Source organism: Arvicanthis niloticus, chromosome 4, assembly GCF_011762505.2.
Source record: "Arvicanthis niloticus isolate mArvNil1 chromosome 4, mArvNil1.pat.X, whole genome shotgun sequence".
In the NCBI taxonomy this organism is placed as follows: domain Eukaryota; kingdom Metazoa; phylum Chordata; class Mammalia; order Rodentia; family Muridae; genus Arvicanthis; species Arvicanthis niloticus.
In genome coordinates, this window is record NC_047661.1 from 45,745,729 (window position 1) to 45,758,696 (window position 12,968).

The 12,968-nt window shown below is 37.4% G+C and overlaps 1 pseudogene; it reads right to left on the reverse strand.

Annotated features, from left to right (window-relative positions):
• Nucleotides 1–5,243: 5,243 nt before the first annotated feature.
• On the reverse strand, nucleotides 5,244–5,815 carry LOC117707326 (mitochondrial fission 1 protein pseudogene; annotated as a pseudogene).
• Nucleotides 5,816–12,968: the final 7,153 nt, after the last annotated feature.

Below are 12,968 nucleotides of genomic sequence, written 5' to 3' on the forward strand. Positions count from 1 at the left end.
TCATTTTCATTAGAGACCTGTCTGCTCCGGACAGCTTCCTATGTTAAATTCTAAGAAGAAATTGAGCATCCTTGGAGTTACTCCAGTTGTGGTGAGACAGCCACTAGGCAAGAATTGCCACTTTCCTTCTACAGACAAATTACTGTCCAGAAAAGGACACACTTGCAGAATAGTCGACTGATTATATCTGCCTAGACAGAGTAATCAGCCCTTAATAATTCTGCAGCACTAAGGTCTGTCAGATGATCCTGGGCCAGAAGGCAGAAGAACAGATGCTCCAACGTTTTGAAGTAGAGCGAGTGTCCAGGTGTTCAGAGGTCTCTATAAATTGGCTAAGTTTTAGAAGCTATGCTTTGTGCTTCCCACAATTATAGTCAACTCAGTCATTCTGGATTTCTGACGGGGTTGAAAACTTATAGCTATTTACTTTGAGAGAAAAGATCTGAGTGTATGGTCATCAGCTGACATTCATCCTAAAGCCAAGGAAAAAGCCAGGTTCAGAACTAAGTGTTTTAGTTAGGATAGATGACAGAGGTGCTGGTTAGTCAACAAAAGGATGGACTGGGTATTAGGACTATCTTGTACCTCACTGGTACAAATAGGCATAATTATGCTCTAATTGTTTTTTGAGAGAAAAGTTTCCTTTTAACAGGAAGGGTGATGTGTAGGAGGAGCTAAGGTGGGAGGAGTACTGAGAGGAAGAAAAGGAGTAAGAAGAGGAGAAGAAGAAGGAGAGGAGAAGCTAGGTGATGAAAGAGAGATAGAGGGGGGAGACAGGGAAGCAGATGTTCATGTATCTCCACCAGTCAAAGATAGTTGATATATCTAGGTTGGGTAGTGGGTTACACCTCTGATTGAACAATACCAAACTTATAAAGCCTATGATTAACATTTCTTAAAAAAAATGTATAAATGCAAAAAGGAAAAGGGGGCATGGGATAGGGGTTTTCTAAGGGGGGGGAATGGGGAAAGGGGATGGTATCTGAAGTGTAAATGAAAGATCTAATAAATAAAAATAAAAAAAAAAAAAAGAAATCCGATGTACTACTAGTGGGGATGCAAATTAGCACCACTCTCTGGAGTATAGCTTGATGGTTCCTCAAATAAACTAAAAGTAAATTTGCTGTGTCATCCAGCTATCCCACTTCTAGGTAAAAACCCAAGGCACATAAAAATCAAAGAGTTGTCTGGAAGCCACATCTGCGGCAGTAGTGTTCACCATAACTAAGCTACAGAACTTGCTTAAGTGTCCATCTTTTTAAAAATGTGATATATGTACTTGTCTGCATGATTATATAGTGTAGCATTAGAAAGACTAAAACCCTACCCTTTGCACAAGGGTGATGGATATAGATGTGCTTATGTTAAACAAAGTGAAGCAGACACACAAGAGACAAGCTCAGTATGTTCTCTCGTAGGTAGAAGCTAAAAAATGTTGATCTAAAGGCAGGATAATGCCTATGAGAGATGGGAAAGGGGACTGGAACATACAGTGGGAAAAGAGTGATTGAGTTTGATTAATAAAATACACATGCCGAGAACAACCTCTTTAGTACATGTAGTTGAAACATCAACAAACATTAATATACCACGGCTGTGAAGAATATAAACTTTATGATTTGCTATATGAACTCACAAAAAAGTAGACCACAAAAAAAAACAACAAATTAATCAAGATATAATATCACTGAGCATTTTTATGTATGAACTGCATAAAACTAGGACACTGAAAATAGTATTTCCTGCAACTTGCATTGTTTCCAAGTTTGGAGAATGTTGCCAGGTCTCCCTTGCCTTACCAGTCACACAAACACTAGCTGCTGCACTCAGGAATCAGGACCACACCTATATTTTGTAAGTAATTAAGTTTTCAAAGGGAAGAGTTTTATATTTTAGTATATGTTGTGTCTTTTTTTTTTTTCTCTCTTTTAAACAAAGCATGCCAAGTGTTCTTTTTTTCCCCCTATTGAGTCCTGAAAACCATGTCTCCCTTTCTGATTTCTCCTATAAGGGAGGAAGAGGACGTGAGCGGGAAGACTGAACCCTCCATGTCTCTTCCTCCTTGGCTTCCTTCAGCCGCAGCATCACCCTTTCGTTACATTTGGGGCCTGGCGCTAACAGAAAACTTTGAAGCTTCCATCTACTCCAGCTACACATCAAAGGAAAACCAAATGAAGCACAAAACAGTGAAGTGGCCTATCTAACTTCTTGGTCAGTTTTGTGACTCAATACCATGCTGGCTTCTATGGTGACATTACGTGTGATTATGTATTTATATGTGATTTTTCTTTGTTAGTGTTTCTGTTGCTATGAAGAAATGCTATCATGACAGCAAATCTTATAATTTGGGGCTGGCTTACAACTCAGTTTACTCCGTTGTCATCATTCAGGCAGACATGGTATTAGAAAAGTAGATGAAAGTTCTACATCTAGACGTAAGGGAAGCAGAAAGAGAGCGTGACACTAAGTCTGGCTTGAGCATCTGAAACATGAAAGGCCACCTCCTGGGACACACTTCCTCCCACAAAAACACAACTATTCCAACAAAGTCACATCTCCTAATAGTGTCACTGCCTATAGCCCTATGGGCCACTTTCATTCAAACCACCACAGTAATACATGATTCATTTAGCAATTTTGATTCTATATGAGGTAGCATATGTTTATAGTTTTTACATAATGTGTAACATGATATATTTTAGAATTATATATAGCATGCCACAGTATGCTCATAAGTCATTTTTTTCTATAACTCAAATTGGAAATACTATATATCCTACTCTAAAGCATAAAAAATTGAGAGAGGGCAGTAGATAAATGTCCAAATATAAACAAATCTTTATTTCTTCATCTAAGTGATGTTTGCTAAATTTGAAGCCATCACTACCAACATTCCTATCTTAGAAGGAAGTTTACAGAACATGATTTTAGCCTAAGCCTTCTGTTCCATAATGGTCTAAGCTGAATGTAATCAATGGTAGAATACTGGGCCCCTTCACTGCCATTCTTTTTTTTTTTTTTTTTTCAATATATGATTTCTCTGTGTAGCCCTGGCTGTCCTGGGACTCACTCTGTAGACCAGGCTACCCTCGAACTAAAAAATACACCTGACTCTGACTCCCAAGTGCTGGGATTAAAGGCATGTGCCACCACTGCCCAACTAATGTATAACCCAGGCTGGCCTCGAACTCGTGATCCTCCTGCCTCTGCCTGCTTCCCCAAATCCTACCGGCGTGCACCACCACAACTAGCACCATTCTTAATACAATATCTTCTCAACTCTCTCCACAATCCCAACTGAAGCAAAACAAAAGTTATTACTGCTCAGTGTCAATATCAGGCAGTGGTGACGCATGCCTTTGATCCCAGCACTCGGGAGCACTCAGCACTTTACCTTTTCAAAAAAAGGTAAAGTGGAGAGTAGCAGAGAAAGACACTCAGTGCCAACCTCTGGCCTCCACATGCACATGCAGATGCTCACACACACACACACACACACACACACACACACACACACGAGAGAGAGAGAGAGAGAGAGAGAGAGAGAGAGAGAGAGAGAGAGAGAGAGAGAATAATGTATTGTAACTTTACAAACAAGTTAATGCTGTGACTATCAGCGTTCATCAGGTCATCAGGCATATTATTCATGGCTTTTTAGCATGTGGGGGAATTTTCTTGTTGCCCTATAGAACTTTGTCTGGCAGAAATACCAATAACTTTCATCCAATGAAACAAGCCCAAACATCAGTGTTTCCCAGCATGAATTTAGTCTTCTATGTAGCAGGTTGCTGAAGCTACCCTTGCTTTTTAAATGTTCTTTGAACTGATCTTACTTTCAGTAGCTCAAGAATCCAATGAAGCACTTCCCATGTATCCATTGTTGGGGGCCGACTTTTAGCAGAAAGCGGCTATCAGCTTTGCAGCCATCTTGAGCCATATACCCTGACATGAGACTTGGATTACAATAGCCTACAACAGCTGAGCACACTCTGATAATCTTGGTTTAGATACCTTGGGTGTGTGAGATTAAAGGTGTGTGAGATTAAAGGTGTGTAACTTAAGAGTGTGACTTAGAAGTGTAGAGATCAGATTTAGAGACAAGACCTAAGGGCATGATTAAAGGTGTGACCAAAAGGCATGGCTTAGAAGTGAGACATATAAAAGGCACAGGCAGATGGTAGAGAATCAGACACTTCAGAGAGTACAACTTGGAGTACAACTTTTGGAGTAGGAATTAGGCATTAGGTAGCAGGCACTTGGAAGAGAACTTGGAAGAAGTAACTTGGAACGTGGAGCCACTAGGGACTAGGAACTAGGGACTAGGAATTCAAGACTTGGGACTTGGACTAAGAAGAGAGACTGAAGAATAAATGGGATTGAATCACACTCTATCTGGTCTCCATTCTTCGAGTCCGTCCTCACTCTCTCTCTTGCCGAACCCTGACCTGCAGACCGAAGCGGCAGCTTGGACCAGGATATCCATTTTGCATTTTACTGAGAGTCTTGATATTTCCTTTTTAAAATTATACTTTGGCATAACTTAATTCTCTTTGCCTGAGGTCGTTTATCCACAAAATGTAGGCTGAGAGACCTACTTTGCTGATTTATGAAGATTAAGAGTCATGGTGTGTGAGACACTTCACGCAGAACCATAAGGGTGTGCCTGTGTAGCTAAGCAGATGTTTCCTACTTGGGACTAGGAGTCATCACTGCCTGCTTGAGTACAATACACCTTACACACTTGCCTGCGATGACTGATGACTTTTATGCTTCTACGGTCACAGTCTTTAGAATCCTTGTTGACTCTATTCTAATTATACACCTCCTACCTCATGGAAATAATGTGCAGTGGGAACTCCATGTAAGAAGCCAAGCTAGGTGACCTTCTCTATTGGAAGCTCTCCAGTAGGCTCTAGCAGATGTAGGCTCTTAAAAATCTCCAATACTATCAACTAAGTGAGTTGAAAGCAAAAGATAAGAAAGTCTTCCTAAGAATCTATGCAGCAGTGTTCCTACTTAAAACTGTAAAGTTTTCAAGATGGAAAAATGTTAACATCAAAGGCATTATTTTCAATAAAAGACATGCTGAAGCAAAATAAGTATTTTATAACCTATTTTCTTTTTGTTGTTGTTTTTTTTTTGTTTTGTTTTGTTTTGTCCCAAGCCATAACACGATTTTGTTTACACTCATTGCAAAGCATGACTTAGGGTTAAACAGGTGCCAGGGGATTGGAGGTTGAGGTTCATGGTGACTGCAGAGGTGGATGACAAAGGTTGTGGGGAAAAAAGAGAAAGCAATGGTGAGGATGGACAGGACCATGTTCCAGTGTCCCCCAGGCTCCCAGATGACCCCAGAGCAGAGAGCAGGTGAGGCTGCCTTCAGGATTTGGACATCCAACGAATCCAGCCATGCCCACTACACCCAGGGCCATGCACCATGATGGCCATGCCTACCAGTCCATCTTTCTTTATGGCCTTATCAATACGACATACCAGCTCCTTCATCTGGTTGTTCTGGGGCTCAGTCTACAACAGTCTTTGCACATACTTTAGAGCCTTTTCATATTCCTTGAGCGCTGTAGTTGCCCACTGCCAAACAGAAGACATAACCCTGCTGTTTCTCTATGCTCCCTTTGGGCAACAGTTTCTCCAGTAGCACCATGCCTCTAAGGATGTCATCATTGTATTTGCTTTACACCAGGAACCAGGCATATTCAAATTGCGTGCTCTAGGACACAGAGCTAGCCACTGAAATTTTTATTTCAAAATTCTTCGGATCCTCCACAGACATGAGCTTGTTCAGCACAGCCTCCATGGCCACCGCCCCTGCAGGCTTCACACTAAGGTCTGTGTCTACTAGGCCATGTCTCCATGGTCCAATAGCAGGGATGGAGAGCTAAATTATCTTTAATTATCTTTACTGTGTTGCTTTCTCTCCACGAGAGCTCTCAAAACTAGAGTTCTCTCACATTTGAATTTATAGTCTTTCCATTTTGCCAAGAAAGTATATACACCAAATAAAAAGGATCCCCAAGTTCACCTGTCTGTGTTCAAGTACTTCTGAGAAGTTAAATAATTCTAGTTCATTCTCTTCACATGACAGCAAAACTACTACAGGAAACCCATGTGAGCACTGTGGAGTACCAAACCTCTGAAAGGTAACATTAAAAGAACACTCTATCCCCATACTCATTCCCTGCAGTTCTTGAGAAATCCAAACATTGGATTGATTAGCAGAAAACTAGCAAAGACACAAGGTGAAATATCACCTGTGGAACTCCTCAGAGCTCCTACATACACCATCTGAACTCCCAACATGGTTCCTTACATGAGTGCCTTGGCAGAAAACCCCAAGAAGGGAATAAAAACTATGCTTGGAGAATAGACTCCTCCTTCAGCCATATAGTGGAAGTGTATTTCCTCCCAGTCCCTTGAATATGCACACAGTCAGAAGGATCCATCTTCCACCCTCCCCTTGCTAGTGAACACCACTGCCTCTAGAAGAATATTAGCTCTCACAGGAAGAATGCCCATATTCCCGGAACCTTTTCATGAGGCCACTGGGAAGCATTCCATGATCTGAGACTTTCACTTCAGAGCCAACCCTATCCTATATGCCCAATCCTGGCATTGCAGTTCCTGGACTTATCTTAAGGGGAAAATGTCTTTCTTCCTATACCTAAAGGAGTAATAACTTAAAGATTTTCCATTTCATCTTTATTAGGTATAAAGTGTCTCTTTGTATTATAGTGGGTTTATCTAATATTTTATTATGAAAATTTCAAGCAGATGGAAAGATAATTTCCATAATCATGTAATTTTCATCTATGCAACCTATTAGCTATCATCAGTCCATCTTATTTTACACTTTATTTAAAAATAAATTGCAGCTATTAGAATATTTCTCTTTGAATACTTCAGTATAAATTAGACACCACAGGACAAGAGCCCAAAAGAAATTGTATTAATTTTCTTCAAGATAAACTTTATATGAAATAAATCATATATATTTAAACAATGCCATCAATGATTTTTTTTGAAAAATACATGTACTTTCATAACATAAAATCCTAACAACACAAAAGTAATTGATCCATGTGATTTGTTGACCTTTATCTGTCAATTCCCTTGCTGGTGGGATATTTTTTAATTTATATGCCTTATTTATTTGCATTCTCATGTTTTCAGAATTATGTTGCATATCCTAACTTATTTAGCTTTTCTCTTGAATTTAGGGGTAGATGCATTGTTGTAAGGCTCAGTTCATCATGGTAAAAACAATACAAAAATGGTTTTTTTTTTTTGTTATACTTTGTTTGGTTTTATATCGAATGATATATGGTATATATGTGTATATATGCATATTATATATGCTACTTTTATATAATATATTCTTACATTTTTCCTATGATCACTACAAGATTTTCAGTTTATTATCTTGGGTTTTAATACAAAGTTATTATCTACAAACAATAATTTTAAATTTATTTTTTCTCTTGCTCTCTTGCCCTCATGGGCTCTTCCCTTCCCCTTTCCCCTTCCCCAACCCCTTCCCCTCTTTCCACGTGCTCATGGCAGGCCTCCACTTCTCTATTCTCTCTCTCTCTGACTTTCTCTGCCTCTACTACCTTCTTAACTCCCCTCCCCATGCCCTGAATAAACTCTATTCTATACTAAACAAACAAACAAACAAACAAACAAATAAATAAATAAAATTTCTTCTTTTATATTTACATTTCCTTTCATAAGAAAATAGTAATTTTTATCTGACTTTAATAGTCAGTATTCTCTGAATACAGTAAATGTCTCTTCTGTTATAAAGGTGGTTTTAGCTATTTATCTTTTCTTAAAAATTGCTCTTTTAGCTCAATATTATGTTGGACAAAAGCCACTTTTCATCCCTTCCATATAATGATTACTCCCTCAGTCTCATTAATTACTTAGGCAATTGTATTTATCTCCATTTAACTAGCTTTGCAATGAACTATATGAACCTGTTTGTGAAGTTTTGTCTTTCACGTTGGAGCAGCTTTAACAATTCTATTTAATGTTTAATGTATGCAATTTTATCCATGTAGCACATTTTATATTCATATGTACATATTAACTACTAGGTGCCAGCACTGTAGTCACTATACAAGCGTACGGGATGACTCTTTCTTTAAATATCCTCATTTGTAAGAGAATTTAAAGTCTTAGAAAAATTAAACAAATAATATATCAGAATTGAAATAAAAAATTTTATGGTATCTGCCCATGTTTGTGTGATTCCAACACCTGCATTCTTTCCACCTCCCCAGACAACATCATTAGAACTCCAAGAGAAAAGAGAGTGCATAATATATAATCATCCCTCCAAAGCTAAAAGGAATTGGTTCTACAAACCCTCATAGCAACAGATACTCAAACTGCTTATACAAAATGACATTGTATTTACATATATTTCTCAACCAACTCCTTGCATACTTTAAAGTCTCTAGGTTACTTGTAATTAAACCAGCGTAATATACATAGTTATTATACTGTATTGCTTGAGTATTAGCCAGGAAAAAAAAGTCTATGTTTTTGTAGTACAGACTGGTTATTTTTTTGTATTTTCAACCCAGAGTTGGTTAAATACATTAGGCACCAACAGCTGACTATATCATGCATAGAAAACATGTATAAAACATATTCCCATACACCGGCATTGATTTTGGATATTTGAGATTCATAATGAGAAATGTAGACACGTTGTTTCCTACTTCATAAAAAATACAAGTATTTTATAAATTTCAGATGCAAAGAATGTGCTTGAAGAATTATCATTTTGCTTTGGGGCTTCCGCTTACAAAATGCCTTGTCATTCACAAACCAATTACATTAAGAAAGACATAGTTACTTCTTACTGTGTTAAACCCCCTTTTAAAACTCACTGTTGATGGAGGGTAGCTTGTTCCTATTTTCTGTATAATAATACCTTATGTTTTCATTCTTCCTATATAAATACTTTTTCTTGGTTAAATAACCATAATTCTTTTAAAAAACTATAACTCCTTCCTTTAAAAAATGTTTTCTAAAAATGTGGTTGCTTTTATATCTAGAAAGAAGGGCAATGTGTATGTTGTCCACATCCCCCCAAAGGTATTGATTATTAGTTATGTGGGTACTGAACATGAAGACAACGAAGATTAAAGATGATCACTTTATGGTGTCTACACATGATGCATGCCTCCTGAATCTTTAGGCTAAGAAATAAGATGCTGAACTTTTTGTTGTCTTCAAAACTGATGATTGTCGAGGAAAATATGAGAAAAGTATGTAAACAGGAAAAGAATTTGAAGGATTTTTAGTATTTTGTGCATAGTGCATTTATTCTTATTCTAAAATTTAGGAAATGTATTGGATGGCATAGAAAGACATAAGTGAACTCCTGAGGTCTGTAATTACAGAATACATATTTTGATAAAAAATAGCTCATCAAAAGATTTTCATAGGGGCTGAAAAAAATCTCTGACAAGTCAAGAGATTGCTGATCTCTCAAAGGACACATGTCCAATTACAAACACTCGCATTAAAATACCACCTGTAACTCCAGCTCCAGGGGATTTGATTCACTCTCCTAACCTCCTTCAGGCATACACACACACACACACACACACACACACACACACACACACACACACACCTTTTCTTTTCTTTTATCTTATTATATTTGTTGGTTGGTTGGTTAGTTTTGGCTTTTCAAGATATGGGGTGTGTGTGTGTGTGTGTGTGTGTGTGTGTGTGTGTGTGTTTGAGTGTGTGTGTTTGTTTGAGTGTGTGTGTGTGTGTGTGTGTGTGTGTGTGTGTGTGTGTCCTTAGATGCCCTAGAACTATCTCTGTAGACCAGGTTGGCCTCAAATCCACATAGATCTACCTGCCTCTGCCTCCCAAGTCCTGGGACTAAAGGCATGCAACACCATTACCCAGCTACACACAAACTCTTTGAGATAAGTCCTTTAAAAGGAGTTCCTCTTTCTTTGAAATAAAGAATAAATTTGGAGTGATCCGTATCATTAGCAACCCTGTAATAATGGCAGAAAATAATTACATGATAATGACAGACAAGAAGATTGAAGGATTTATTAAAATTGAGTTACATCATAAAAAGTATAAGAAATCTAAAATGATTTATGCTAAGCATAAAATCATCAAAACCATACTAAACAGATTAAAAGAATAAATTCCATAAATGTCTAAGTATATATTAATAAGCGATCATAAGTATCAAGAGTATTACTGGTGTCAAGAATTGCCATAGGCTTAGCAAACATTAGCCCATTTAATTTGCACAACATCCTATCAAATGGGGAGTCCTAATTTAGTTTAAATGCTTTTTAAAAACTAAGGTAAAAAAGGCTAGTATAAAGGTCATTCCCAAGATTTATAGCACATTTTAAATTCTAAAAACGGTAGGCTGATCCCAAGTATCTGAATTTTGATTAGTAGAACAAATGGTCTATTATCAAAAGCTGAGTTAATCAAGAACTGAACTGTTGAATCTACCTAATCTTCAAAACTAAACATTCTTACAGGTTCAATGAAATGAATTTTAATTGCAACCTGCTCTTTTGCCCCAGTCACAGGTATGACTGAGAGAATGTGCCTGTAGGTGGATTTTACAAGAGGGTCTTCTATCAGATACGCATGTCAGCTTGGATTAGAATGTTCTGGTAAGCATGCATCTTTGTTAGAATGCCCTTGCCTTCATATGCTCCAGCTTCACTATACTTGCTTTGGACTGATCCTTGTTCTGCTGTCTTCTTCCTTTCACAGCCTTCTAATAGTTGAACAGCTTCTGCCTCTACCAGAAGATGGAAAATCCCTCAGAGAGCAAGGACTCTTTCCTCCTCCCTACCTTTACTTAAAATATATGTTTTATTTATTCTTCAAGAATTTCTTACATGCAAACATGCATATACACACATGACATACATGTAAAAAGAAAAAATAATGCTTATTTTCCACTAACAGCCATCAACTATCAATACGTCCTCAACTAAGGGTGTGTCTCTTTCCCCTATATCACTGTATCTCCGAGCATCCATACCTGCAACGTTTCCCAACAGGCAGCTGCCAGTGAAGGGTGTCTCCTGGCAAATGTTCACCTAGGCCACAGAGCAGTGCAAAGAGCCTTAGTCCAGCATGAAAGATCAGTCATGGGAGTACTGGTGAATGCTAAGGTTGAAGCCAAATAAAAGTTCAAATACCTTGCTACTTTGGCCAGAGGTAAGACAGGAAGCTGGAAGTAGGAAGGGCATGGAAGGGAGCATGCACAAGCAAAGAGGGCTAAGATCCAGGAGTGTCAAAGAAAATTCTGAGTTTTGCATATTGCAAACAAGTATTTCATATTATTTTTATAATAAAACTCTTTAAAATAAAATACTTAATAAATAAAAATAAAATGATTAATAATAAAGTAATTCCTATCACCACCTCATTGCAAAAGTATTTTTTAATTATGCAAATTATTTTATTATTTTCTCTCTCTAAAAAGTGTGTATAAAATAAAAAACTGTGATAACATGCCCTGATACTGAAAGCATGGACATTTTAAGCTGTTCCAGAGGGCAAAGTCGTGTTGTATGCTTTGAGATGAAGTCAAAAGCCTGGATTCAATATTGAAAAGAAAATACAAAGTTCATAATCACAAAAAAATTTTATAGTAACATCTTCAAAACTCATTACTATGTGGTGGTATCTTTAATCTTTTTAATTTTCTTGTAGAACAAAGCTCTTTATACAGATGTTTTCCTCGACTTTCACATATTTAACTTTCAAAAGCTCACTTATTGTATAAGATAGAACAGGGAACTCTGTGTAGAATTTTCAAGACTAAAAAATAATACTTCCTTAGCAGCCAGTGGAACTTCCACCAAAAGATATCTGGAACATTTGGACATTTTCCCTATGGGGATGGTGCAAAGGGTGCTACTGGCATGTGATGAATGGCCAGAGATGCTTCTAGAAATCTCAGGATAGACAGGACAACCCCTTAAATGTTCATCTTGTTCAACATGGAAACAATGCTGATGTTGAGAAAACCCATGATTCATTGCAGAAGCTGATGACTGCTGTACTGCTCTCTGATTTAACACATTTGATCCATTGTGGACAGCTGATGACTGCTGTGTTGCTCACATCTACTCAGGAATCTGAGTTTGAGCCATCTAAGGGCCCTAATAAGCCCAAAGGCTTTAGAAGCTTCCTCTAGATTTTCAAGAAAGACAAAGAACCTTTAAACAAATGTATTCCAGAAGTCTTGAGCTAGCCCTGGCAGCAGTATCCATCCCATCTATAGTCTGTTGGCTATAGAAAGTCAGAGGTCTGTATTTAATGCCAAGAAAGACCAAGAAATGAAGTTTAGCAGTGCTTTCAAAAACTACAAATGTATTCGCTGAATATCATGCAGCCTTTGCCCCTGTGTCTTAGATATTGCTGCATCCAACAAAATATTTTGTAGGTAGCTAATAAAAGTAAGTTGATAATATAATAAAGCACCATCTCCTTTAAAATGAGGATTAGAAAAATTTGAAACCAACATTCAATATACAGTAATCTACAAGCTGCATTGAGATGTAGCTCACCATTGAGTACACAGGCATCTACAAGCTGCCTTGGGACATAGCTCACCATAATTGAATTTTCCAGGTGGATAACTAGCTTTTTAAGCATTACTTCTAAAATGCAGGCATTTGTGTTGTCTGACAATTATCTCATATTTCTCAACCCTATTAAATATCTTTATTAACATGTGATTCTTTTCTCAGTTTTAAAATATTTTGTCAATTTTTAATTGCTTAAATTGATAAAAAAAAATCACACATATTTATTAAAACAATAAAATCATTGTTCTTATAGAACCAAATAATAGCTTATGAAATCAAATAGTATACAGCATTCTAATTAGGAAGAGATACAAAACAGCAACCGTGATCAGCAAGATG